This window comes from Diadema antillarum, unplaced genomic scaffold (assembly GCF_040938485.1).
Source record: "Diadema antillarum isolate AM-2024a unplaced genomic scaffold, OU_Dant_1.0 seq00000462_RagTag, whole genome shotgun sequence".
Taxonomy (NCBI): domain Eukaryota; kingdom Metazoa; phylum Echinodermata; class Echinoidea; order Diadematoida; family Diadematidae; genus Diadema; species Diadema antillarum.
In genome coordinates, this window is record NW_027271433.1 from 1,127,553 (window position 1) to 1,141,181 (window position 13,629).

The 13,629-nt window shown below is 41.1% G+C and overlaps 1 protein-coding gene across 1 annotated transcript in view; it reads left to right on the forward strand.

The window, feature by feature from the left end:
* The window catches only part of LOC139733178 (arylsulfatase B-like), a 74,298-nt gene that overhangs the window by 31,942 nt on the left and 28,727 nt on the right, over window positions 1-13,629 (forward strand). The window lies entirely within an intron of this gene.

Genomic DNA, 13,629 nt, shown 5'->3' on the forward strand with positions numbered 1-13,629 from the left:
ACCGAGCCTTGCCCGGATGCCCTCTCGCCTGGCGTGTCACCCCGTGCACACGATGCCGGGGGATTAGTGCATCTTGGGCTCTGTTCAACAGCATGTCCAATGAGGAGATTTAGAAGGCAGCTTACTGGCACTCCCCGAACTCCTTCATCTCCTTTTATCTCTAGGACATCCCTGCCACAGTGCCCTTGTTCTCTCAGGCAGCTCTGCTGTTGGCAGCTCAGTCCTGCTAATACACTGCCCTTTTGCAGCCAAGCCTCCCGCTTAGTCCATATCAGTCTAGCATACTGTAACAAATATGTGGTCGGACATACTGATAATAGATCATGAGGATCAGGCGTGATCCTCTTATCTACAAGGTACATACAACCACCTATCTGTGTCCTCCTTCCTGCCCCTTGCCTTGCAGCATGACATGTCTGTGTGTCCTGTTGCGGGTTATTTCTTGGTGCGTGGAACTGGAATAAGTGTCATGGTGGGTGACAGGTTACGTGTGTACGACCCGGGGGACACAGGCGGTGTATAGTAGGCCATTTGTGTCAAAGTTTTAGTTCGGTCTGTGGGCAATTATAGGAAATGATAGAATACTGTAACAGGTGGTCGTATGTGCCTCGTAGATAAGAGGATCATGCCTGATTCTCATGACCAGCAGTCATGAGACCTTTTAGGCTTCTCCACTGGCAGAAATACCATCACAGGGTTCTGCCCTTTGGCCTCAAGTTCTCACCCCAACTGTTCATGCACCCACCGACATGCATTATTTGGTACATCAGGCAGCAAGGCCCTCAAGTTTACTGCTTTCTTGATAACTTGCTAATGGTTGCAGCATTGCCAGACCACGTGTGCTTCCTGCAGGCGGTACAACCGTTGGGGTGAATTTTTAATTAGGAAAAGGTGGAACTCACCCCCATTCAATGTTCGATATTCTTGGGTGTTGCTATAGATATCCCCCAGGAATGAGCATGCCCAACTCCTGGCACATAGAGTTGATTGTAAAGTGGTACAATCAGACAGTGGCTACACTTTCTCTGTTACCTGGCCATCCTAGTCAACATGCTTTTGGGACTGCAGGCTGCTGATGCATCTGCTCCAGCTACATGTCCTGCCCTACTATACCCCTCACTGCAACCCCCTTCACATGCCTATTGCTGTTATCCCCCCATGCATGGGCCCTGTTGAGAACATGGAGTGCTTGTTCCTTTCACAGGGCAAACCTACCTGCACAGTGAACACATGTGTCACTGTAACCATGGATAACTAAATGCAGGGATGGGGGGGGGGCACTGCTGCAGGCACACACCATGCACATCGCCATTGAATAGCTGGCGGTCCCGCTGGCCCTCTGGCATTTCCAACAGTATGTCCACTATCACACTGTGTTTGTGTGGCAGCATTTATCAACAAGCTGGGGGAGGGAGCATGAGCTCAATACAGCTGAATGCTCTAGCTGCTCAGCCTTAGGCATGGTGTTGCTCTGCGATGCCACATCTGAGGCCTCCTTTATCCTGGGTGAGGACAACCCAGTTGCCGACTTCTGACCTTGAGGGTGACATCTCCCCTCAGAGTGGACTTGTCACATTACTGTAGTCCAGCTCTTAATAACAGCACTCATCAGTGCTGTAGGACAAAATCTGGTGTCTGGTATGTACCCTCAAGTGATATCTGTCTCAGAAAGGAACTGTTTGCCCCTGCTTCCAGGGAAATGGTTTCTGCTTCGCTTGTAGCCACCAAGGGCTGATGGCAAACATTTCAAAGTCTATCCCACGTGCTGATGACACTTGAAGTATTAGCGCCTCATGGAGTATCTGTCAAAGAGATCCAGGCTGCAGCCTACTTGAGCGTGGCCAACACCTGCATATCATTTTACCTAAAGGGTGTACCAGCCACTGAGGCCTCCTTCCAGTGCGTAGCCCTTGCAGTCATGTCTACACTAGACTAGACCTCTAGACTAGAGGATGAATTAAAGCCTTACAATCATGGTGAGTGGTTTGTGCGGCACGGAGATGAACGCAACATGCTGCCTTCCCCATTCTGTACCAAATGTAGTGACATTGAATGAGAATAGTGCTGGCTCAATGGGTCAGCGAACAATACCTGTAGACTACAAGTCTTCTGACCCAAAATGGCTGCCCGAGCCATGAGAGCTTCCAAATGTGTGCATGCGCATGAGAGGAAAAGCCAAAAGAGCCATGTGTCTTTTGGCCTCTCTCCAATCACCGCAGCTCGCGGTCACAATGTTTGTGTATGATGCTTACACACATCCACGCGTGTCTCAGTGGCAGCATTGTCCCACACGTTCATGGATTTAGCACCGAGTCTGGCATTGAGCAATTGCATGCACAAACTTCGGTCATTCGGGAGATTACAAAATATTGCACCATTTGGGGTGATGATCGTCCAACTTTAAGGGATAACACTTGCACATCAGGGAGTGCATGATACGGGGACACGGCAGGTGCACATGGTGAGTGGCTGTTTTTATGCCTCCACAACGAAGTGTCGCCAGAGGCATAATGTTTTGGGTTGTCTGTCCTGTCCGTCCATTTTTCTGTCCGACCGTCTGTTATGAATTTTGTGGACAGCATAACTAAAAAAAAACTTTTTTGGGTATCCTAATGAGATGCATATATGTGACCGTGCACCACAAAACGAACAAAAAGTTGCACCCCTTGATTTTACATGAGGAGTCAAAAAAGGTGAATCGGGTCAACTAGGTCAATATCTAGTTTTTGTCCCCGCCGAACGAGTTCGAGCAGAGGACTATGAAACGGGCTCCGTACGTGTGTGTGTCCGTATGTCTGTCCGTCTGTCCGTGTGTAATCAAAATCTTCAATTTGCTACTTCTCTGTCATTTATGAGCCAATTTTGATTCTGTTTGCTTTATATGATAGCACTACATGGGAGCTTTGAAACTGCTACACAGAATTTCAGTTGTGACCTTGACCTTTGACCTATATTGTACATTTTGCTACAAAATGCTACTCCGCCATTTCTGACCCGATTTTGATTCTGTTTGCTTTATGTGATGGCACTAGGTGAGGGCTTCAAAACTTTTACACAGAATTTTGACCTTTGACTTCTGTGACCTTTGACCTTGATTTTTGACCTATATTGTACATTTTGCTACAAAATGCTACTCCTTCGCCATTTCTAACCTGATTTCGATTCCGTTTGCTTTATGTGATGGCACTAGATGAGGGCTTCAAAACTTCTACACAGAATTTCAGTTGTGACCTTTTACCTTGACCTTTGACCTATATTGTACATTTTGCTACAGAATGCTACTCCTCCGCCATTTTATAGCCCGATTTCGATTCTGTTTGTTTTATGTGATGGCACTAGGTGAGGGCTTCAAAACTTGTACACAGAATTTTGACCTTTGACCTTGATTTTTGACCTACATTTTATTGTACATTGGTTACAAAATGCTACTCCTTCGCCATTTCTAATCCAATTTCGATTCCGTTTGCTTTATGTGATGGCACTAGGTGAGGGCTTCAAAACTCCTACACAGAATTTGACCTTTGACTTCTTTCACCTTTGACCTTGATTTTTTACCTATATTGTACATTTTGCTACAAAATGCTACTTCTGGCGGGGACATATATTACGCACCATGTAATTTCTACTTTTCCTTGTTCATATTTTCTAAAGGAACTACCCTTCTACATTATTCTTAAGTGTGGGATCATAAAATGAATTGGAAAGTGCATTTTCAGCAGTTTTTCTACAACTTTTTTGTAGAGAGATGAGGTATGTCTGAGAGGCCCCTTTTCAATTCTTTAATAACAACCCTTTGCACACTCTTCCCTTTCAAGTCTGATATCTTTTGAAGGGACACAGCTACTGCTTTGAAAGTTGGCATTAATGATGGTCAAAATGTGTCAATAGAGCATGCTCAATTTCAACCTAATCTGATAATCCCTTCATTGTTGTTGCCCCAATGGTCTACATCCTGTTTTTTATGCCTCCGCCACGAAGTGGTGCTGGAGGCATTATGTTTTCGGGTTGTCCGTCCGTCCTTCTGTCCGTCCTTCCGTCCGTCCTTCCGTCCATAATGAATTTTGTGGACAAGGTCACTATCAAAACCTTTTGAGGTATCCTAATGAAACTTGGCATGTATGTGTATTAGGGGGTGAAGTTGTGCCTATCAACTTTTGGGCACACATGCTCAAGGTCAAAGGTCAAAAGGTCAAGGTCAAATACATAAAATTTCACTATTTCCATCATATCTATGCAATGCCTGAAGATATTTTCTTGAAACTTAGTGTAAACATGTATTACCCAATTAAGATTCTCTGGTGTAAGTTTGGGTCATGAGGTCAAAGGTCAAAAGGTCAAGTATAAATATTAAAACTTTACCTTTTTTCTCTGTACCTTGGAAATTGTTCAAGGTCTCTTCATGGAACATAGTATATATACATGCACTGACTGGCAGTGATTATCTAGAGAATTTAGGGTTCATGGGGGTCAAAGGTCAGGGGTGAAAGGTCAAGGGCAACACTTCAAAATTTTACTAAATATTTTCCTCATGTTTATGCAATGCCAGCAGGATTTTTTTTTTTTTTTACACTAGGTATATGTATGTTTAACCTAATAGAGATTCTCTGGAAAGTTTTTTTTCTTTTGTTTATGCCTCAAAGGTCAAAAGGTCAAAGATCAAGTGAAAGTGCTGAACTAAGTTTTTCCTCCATATCTCGGAAGTGGCTCAAGTTATCTCGAAACGTACTACATATTCATGCATCTCCTGCCTGACAGTGATTATCTTATGAATTTTAGGGTCAAAGGCCAGATGAAAATGGTAACAATTTACAATTCAATACAGAAATTGCACTTTTTCTCCATACCTTGAAAATTACTCAATGCATAAACGTAGGAATGGGTCAAAGTCAAGTTAAAGTCCGTAAATCCCAAATACATGCTCTCCTATTCATCCAATTAAACCTAAGTCAAGGAAGGTGAGCATTCAACACATTTGTGACAAACTTGTCATTTCAACATTTTGCCAATTTGTGAAAATGTAATCACACATTGTCCACTATGTACTATTTAGACCTATTAGGAGAATCATGCATTATGGCGGAGGCATACCAGTCGCCATAGCAACATTTCTGGTTGTCCCATTAATCGCACAGCTAGCACGGTTTGGTAAAGATTATGCGCTTGAATAGACAGATAGACCCTATACTTCAGAGCCTCTTATCTCAGTTGACACTTTTCCAAAATGCATGCTTTCTTTCCAGTATTTACATAGGTTAGGAGAGTCCAATTTAATTGAACTGTACATCATTTTAAAGCATAGAGTCTGCTCTTAACTAAAAATCCATGTCTGGCCCCTGCTCGAACGAGTTCGAGCAGGGGACTATGAAACGGGCTCCGTACGTGTGTGTGTCCGTGTGTGTGTGTGATCAAAATGTTCAATTTGCTACTTCTCTGTCATTTATGAGCCAATTTTGATTCTGTTTGCTTTATATGATAGCACTAATGGGAGCTTTGAAACTTCTACACAGAATTTCAGTTGTGACCTTTGACCTTGACCTTTGACCTATATTGTACATTTTGCTACAAAATGCTACTCCCTCGTCATTTCTAACCTGATTTCGATTCCATTTATGTGATGGCACTAGGTGAGGGCTTCAAAACTTCTACACAGACTTTTGACCTTTGACTTCTTACCTTGATTTTTGACCTATATTGTACATTTTGCTACAAAATGCTACTCCTTCGCCATTTCTAACCTGATTTCGATTCCGTTTGCTTTATGTGATGGCACTAGGTGAGGGCTTCAAAAATTCTACACAGAATTTTGACCTTTGACTTCTTTGACCTTTGACCTTGATTTTTGACCTTATTGTACATTGGCTACAAAATGCTACTCCTTCGCCATTTCTCACCCGATTTCGATTGCTTTATGTGATGGCACTAGGTGAGGGCTTCAATAACAAAGTACTACTTAAATAATATGTATATCTTTAGCTGCCACAAGCTCATTGATGCCAGTCCAAAGATTTAAACTTCCGGCGGGGATTATATTATGCGCCGCATAATTTCTACTTTTCCTTACAAGTTTGTTTTGTGATGCAGGGTCACATATGTACTGTATGTGTGGAGGAGTTTGTGCCTATCAATTTTTGGGCACACATGCTCAAGACCAAATGGGTCAAACATCAAGATTAAAATGTGTGAAATTTCACCATTTTCCCCATATCTATTGCTATGCCTGAAGGTATTTCCTTGAAAGTTAGTGTAAACAGGTATTACCCAAGAAAAAATCTGTAGAGAAAGTTTTGGAATGTGAGGTCAAAGGTCAAAGTTCATGTAAAAGTGCTAAAATTGCACTTGTTTCTCCATATTTGAGAAATGGCCCACAGTATCATCATGGATCTTTAGAACATGTGCATGTACTGCCTGACAATGATTCTCTTTGGTATTTTGGGGTCACAGGGTCAATGATCAAGGATCAAAAGGTCAAGATGAACTCTGTAAGATTCACTATTTCCCTCATCTATGCAATCCCTTGAGGTTTTTTCTTGAAACTCAGTGTTTACATGTATTGCCAAATAGAAATTCTCTAAGAAAATTTTTGGCTGAAAGTCAAAAGTTTCAAAGTTTAAAGGTCAAGTTGAAAGGCTACATGTACATTTCACTTCTTCATCGATATCTCTGAAGTGGTTCAAGATATCATCATGAAATGTACATATCTATGCATTAACTGCCCATCAGTGATTCCCTATGTAATTTAAGGGTTAAAAACAAGTTTAAAATGCTTCAGTTTTACTAATTATGCCCCCGCACAAAAGGTGCCAGAGGCATTACAATGTATGTTTTCGGGTTGTCCGTACGTCCCCAATTGTATTATTGAGTGAATTCTTACCAAACTTGGTCCAGGTATAAAGTATGATGGGGCAATTACTTGATTTTGGGTAATATCGGCCAGGGTTATAGGTCAAAGGTCATGGTCTAATCATGAAATTGTATCTGTTTACGCAATAACTCAAGACTGGATTAAGTGAATTTCACCAAACTTTGTACAAGTAAAACTTTGTACAAGGATGATGTATGATGGGGCAATTATTTGCTTAGTTCATGAGTGAAATTGGCTGGAGGACAAATCCAAAAATTTCTCCATTTACGAGATGACTCAAGACTAGATGAATCAAAGTCCACCAAACTTGCCTCGCCCCAGCAGAAACTAGAGCACGCACTTTAGTGCACGCAGGCAAACCTCAAATACGCGCAACCTGAACTCCAAAGTTCATTGATCCTACCTGCCAAAACATCAAAAATCCTTCATAAATTCCCCAAAAATTCTCGGATCACTACCAAAAGTTAATCGTTTGTTACTTGTGTCATTTTCAAACTTTCCTGCAAATTTCATTCCAATCCGTTCACTACTTTTTGAGTTATTTTGCACACGGACAAACAAACGAACGAACTAACGAACAAACCAACGGTAAAGAAAACATAACCTCCCCCCTTGGCGGAGGTAATAATACTTAGTGACTGCTTGCCTCCTCCATATTGAATGATTTTCCTATTACTATGAACAAGATATGCATGTCCACAGCATAAAATTTTTGGAAATTTGAGCCCATGGTTTTCATAGCATGAAATTTTCACAGATTTCCACTGGCATTCAATTCATAAAATGTTAATGCACACAAGATATGTCAAGAACTTCTGTGTGCATTAAAATATTGTAAATCTGGGCTCTTGAAAAAATTTGTAAAAATAAAATGCATGCAATTATTTCCCATTTTACTGTGGGTGGATACATATTCCCAATGTAAGATGACAATGCAATATTATTGGTAAATAACTAGTTATGTAGCCTTGAGCCTTGTCATCTAGCCACGAGTACAATGTATGTAAATGAATAGCCCACACATCCTGTGGCTATTGCTGAATATTAGCATACTGCTCAAACGTACAATAGGTAAATCCACATCTAAATTATCCTTTCCACTGACGTACATGCTGGAAATTTTTGTGCCTGTACCATATTTGCTCAAGCTCTGTGACTAGGGACTTTTCGATTTGCACGTTGAGCCAGGCGTCACCCTGTTATGACGTAGTTTTTACGTACTGCGCATGCGTCAGTGTCGACCCCCCTGGCTCATCGCACAATTTTCGAACGCATTCACCCCGGTCATCACCGCCCACTTAAATCGGTTGCACTGCGCTCAACCCACCTTACAATGTGTATCTATGACGTCACACTCCTCTCGCGATAGACAAAAATCATGCGAAAGAGCAAGATGACTCTCGGGAGATCCGTGCTCAGTTCACCTGTTTTCCTTTTTCTTTCGAGAGAATATTGATATTCTAATTACATGAAAGCTTATGATCTTGATACGTCACAGCAGCAGCGCTGACATACAAACTACAGCCTCTGTTACCCAATTCATTTGCCCGCTTTCACTGTTTCGCACTTTGCAACTGCAAACCGTAGTCCCACACATGCATTTACATGTAATGCTGTACGCAATCACATCTCGGTGCTTAGCCTGGTGCTATGCATTTACCTTGTAGTCTTACACAAAATCCATCCCAGGATACTTATTCGGCATCTATAGTCAAAGACAAAATAAATATTACAAGTACAGAAGCAAGTCACAAATTCCACATAGCATCCATAAGGCACAGGTTGCCTCCTACACATGCTATGAGACGTGACGCCCGAAATCGAAATGTGTTTTAGCAGCGGGTCAACATACAGACGTGACGCCTTGACGTACGGTTGCGCTCGGCGGCACGCTCTTCTCGTTCACCCAATCGAAAACTCCCTACTAAATATCTCCCTCTTCTAGCCCCACCCATTCTATTATCTGTTTCAATTTGAATAGTCCATTCCTCCTCTTCCTTCATTCTCTACTGCTCTTCTATGCATGCCCCTTCCCGCCCTATCCTGTTACGCCTTCATAAACTCCTGCAACCCTGGCCCCTCCAACTCTTGGGTGTGTGCTCTATTGTGACTAACCTGTTTGAATCCATCGCAATCTCTGTTTTACACTTGTACAGGGTTACCACCAGAGCCTTATCGGCAGAACACAAGTGTCACTTCCAAATTGAAACAATCATGTTGATGACAGTACTTTCCCTGCTGGCACTGGAAGATCTAACCAGAAGCTGAAACTCAATCAAAATATCTAACCAGAATATACACTGCAATATAAGACTGCAACTAGCATGATAACCACACATCGACTGGCCCCCTCAACCCTTGTGCCTGCGCTAACTTCTCTGAATCCATCGTAGTCACTGTCTTAGTACTTTACACTCATACAGGGTTAACTTACCGCCAGAGCCTCATCATCGGCTGAACACAAGTGGCGCTTCCAAATTAAAGTGATTGCGTTGATGACATTGCTTTCCATGCTCCCTGCTGGCTCTGAAAGATCTAAACAGAAGCTGAAACTCAATCAAAATATCTAACCAGATTATACACTGAAATACATGACTGCAAGTATTCTACATGTAGCAGGGTAACCGCATTTCGACTGGCCCCCTTAACCCTCGTGCCTGCCCTATCAAACTTCTCTGAATCCATCGTAGTCACAGTCTTAGTACTTTTACAATCGTACAGGGTTAATTTACCACCAGAGCCTCACCGACAGAATACAAGTGGCACTTCCAAGCGCAGGTGATGGTGTTGATGACAGTGCTTTCCCCACTAGCACTGGAAGATCTAATCAGAAGCTGAAACTCAATCAAAATATCCAACCAGAATATACATTGAAATATAGGACTGCAACTACCATGGTAATTGCACATCGTTCTTCATTTTGAATTACAGAAAAAAAAAATCCAGTACACTCTAAAATCACTTATTCAATCTCATACTTTGATCTTACTTTCTCACTGGGAGAAAGGAAAGCCTTCATTTGGTATCACTATTATTGTAATGCCCTCTAACCATGAACATGTTTCTACTTGGAGTGGTAAAAATTCAAGGTGGTGTGAGACGATGCAAGTACTGTAAGATCCGCCTCAAAGAGCAGTCATGAAGCAACTGGAAATATTTTTTAACACTATATAGGCCTACATGTTCACTGCACTTCACTGGATGACTTGAGAGGGTGGGAACAAATTGGATGAGTTTAATCTTTTTACTCACCTGAAAATGGCTGGATATTGTCCATGGCCCACTTTAACATACCTAAGTCAAATGAGAGTACAGATATTGTGATACATTTAAATTTCTAAAAACAAGATATAAAAGAATAACTGTATAAGCTGTTATTTTCGCGAATGAGGAGGTCACAGACATTTTCACGAGATGTTTCGTGAATTGACACTCCGGTGCTATCATAAATGCACTATGGTGACATTTTCGTGTGTTGTTAAATTTGCGATGCAACTGTGATTCACAAAATTTGCAAAAATTAAACCCTCACGAAAATAACAGCTTATGGGCAATTCCGCGGTTAGTAACGTTACATTTGAACAAATTCAGATATTTGTTTTTACTACTAAATTACCATTTATTCATTTCAAGTCAAAATTATGTCAAAAACATGTTCATCCTTCCCAGGTTTATGATACAGAAAAGAATGAATACAATCCATGAAATATTAGAATTGCTATGGCAGCTTAAAGGGCAGGTTAGTAACGTTACGAAAAAAGGACATGACAAAAAAATCAATGTCTTGTAACAAAAAGTGTGCAAAAATTCAAGTTACTTCAAACAAAGTGTTGCATTAATTTTAATTATTGCATCATGACAAATGTTCACACAAAGTTTTTGAGCAGTTCGACCAATTATTTTTTAGCTAGACCCCCAAAAGCATGGTTAGTAACGTTACGGTTAGTAACGTTACATTTGTCCGGAGTAATTCCGCAGGTCATTTCACCCTTTTGTAATTGACAAAATGTCACATGACTTCTGGAGTATTTAAATGTATTCATCTTTTACCCATTAGCAAAACTTTGAGGAAAAAATTTCAAAGGAACCCACTGTAATTTGCATTTAAGTGAATTTCAGCATCCCCAGTCCCACATGTACATTTTAAATGATGGTTTTAGATCTCGCGAAATCAATAAATACGAAAAATAAAATCTACTGAATTTGAAAGACCTTAATGATTGGTGAACATCCATGGCATTAGTTGGTACCTAAATTAAAGAGTAAGATAAAGAGGCACATTTCTTTTATCCATGTCATGTCCACCTAACTGCGGAATTGCCCTTATACAGTACCATACTGCTATGAACATCACATCAATTCTTCAGATAAACGAGAAAATGGGCAATTAGTGCTGCATCCACACACACACTAGAAATGAATGATGCCTAGCTGTGGAAAATGGCACAAAACTTGAGGGTGAAGAGTGGATAGATAAATGAAAAAGGTATGAATTCATGATTACCTCTGTCCTGAAGCATCGTGAAATGACAGCAAATTAACCAGCAATAAGATGAGACAGATCCAGCATACTGTTAGCTATTATAAAAAGTAATAATAAATAGGCCCACTGAAAATCTTCTGTCTTGAATAGGCCACAGCTCTTGCTATGCCTATCCATTCCACTTTTCACAGCCCCACTGTCAAGGCTGTCACAGAAAATCCTCGGTGATCAAGTGGGTGTTGTTTCTTCTCACCTGGATGCTTTCTCCTCCACAAATGAACTGAAGATTAACTTGTGAGAGCTCTTTGTACTCCCATCTGGTGTCAACAGGGGAGTTTTTGTTTTGAACACAATTCCCACACCCAATTCCCCCACCAGTGATAAGTGGAGATGCTGGGGCTTATACAACTGTAATAGGCTGTGATTGATATAAGGCAGATCGCTAGAGGAATTGCCTATTTGAGCTGGGATCACCATCATTGTAATCTCTCGTATGGCCTCCCTCTCTCTTCCCTAGGCCCTATCTAACCATCCCCCACCCCCACCCCCTCTCCCTCTCTCTCTCCCTGTGTACACAGTAGATTTCATTCCTGCTAAAGTTTTGGTATGCCAGCTCATGGGAGGATGAGATAAATCACCTTTGCGAGTTAGAAAGTTGACAACCCACTCTGCTTGCTGTTCTTGTTTTTGATTTTGTTCTTGTTTTTTTTAATAATCATTATGAACTACCTGCTGAGTGATGAATGTATAAATACTGAACTGATGTGGCAAGACATCCTTGGAGAAATTTGAATGACCTTCTGTGAAGAGGGAAATTAAAGAGTGCATTATCTTGCAACTGTTTGTTATTGACCTGTAAACCATGGACCCAAAACTCACCCATTTGTCAAAATTCTGGATAAATTTGTAACATTTTGCTGGCTGGCATGCTGTCTAGACTCAGAGCACCTCTCAAAGATTGCTAAAATTGATACTCCAATGGTTATTTTTATTATCATTTTTCTATCATCATTCTATACTCTGATATGTTTTCAGTTTTTTTGTAGTGGCCATGATCAAGTAGTGAATCCTGCTTGAGTATGTATGCCCATGATTTTTTATCACGGCCACTACTAAAACACTGATCAATTCAGTGCGTATTTACGTCCATGGAGGGCAATTTGTCAATCAGTTGCAATGTTTTTGTCGGTTGACTCTCACTTTCATTTTGTTACCGCTTCTTGGTACACTAGGTTAGGGTTCACTGCTTTTTTCATTCCCCCCTCCCTCCCCCCACTCATGCTGTTGCTATCATTTCACTCTCTTCCTAATTCGGCATCCCTCTGTTGTTCCTTATCTTGTTCAATGTTGCCTCCCTATTCATTCCTATCATTCACAGGCAGTCCCCTAATGATCACTGCATGACCCTCCTCTGCCTTTTGCCTGTCCACCTTCCTGCTTTGTAATAATCCCCCTCTCTTACTTGTTGGGCTCCTAACCCATGACTTTCAACTCATTCCTTTTTTTTTTTATTTGTTCTGTGTCCCTAGTCCTCCCCTGACTGTTCTTGTTGTGTGCAGTCCTTATATAACAATTATGACAGGCCTGTTTGTCATTTTGCCTCTGACAAAGATACTGCTAGGATTGAAAACTCAGGCCCTTTTTGACCCCATGCACTCTAATGGTTCCATACAAAACTTGACTATCAAGTATGTGTGTGTGTGTGTGAGATGGAGAGAGAGAGAGGGAGAGAGAGAAACAGTTCATTATGTGACCACTAGGCTCAAAACCCACAAGAAGTTGCAAATTAGGAATCTCTGTAATGGGCCAAGATATGTCATTTGGGTTGACCAACTCATTTTTTTTTTTAAGTTTAAATTCCATTCCTAACACAACAGGGTAATCTCTTCCATATTTTCCTGTTTTCAGTATTTGTCGGCACAAAACAAAACCAAAATTTGGATATTAGCAGTTTTTCTGGACCATATTTTTGGACAGGTGCTGCTTTCTCTGGGAAATAAAACATGTTTTCATTCACCATCAGATACTTTAATTCTGTACAGCATGCGTGAGTGACCTAAAGGACAAGTACACCTTCATAATGTGTGAATTGAGTGAATGCAGCACTATTAGTAGAACACATTAGTGAAAGTTTGAGGAAAATAGGACAATCTGTTCAAAAGTTATGAATTTTTAAAGTTTTTGTGCAGTCACTACTGGATGAGAAGACTACTACAGTCTGTTATGTCACAAGCATATAATGACATGTTCCGAGTATACTTGGGCAAGTGTGTATGGGAAATGC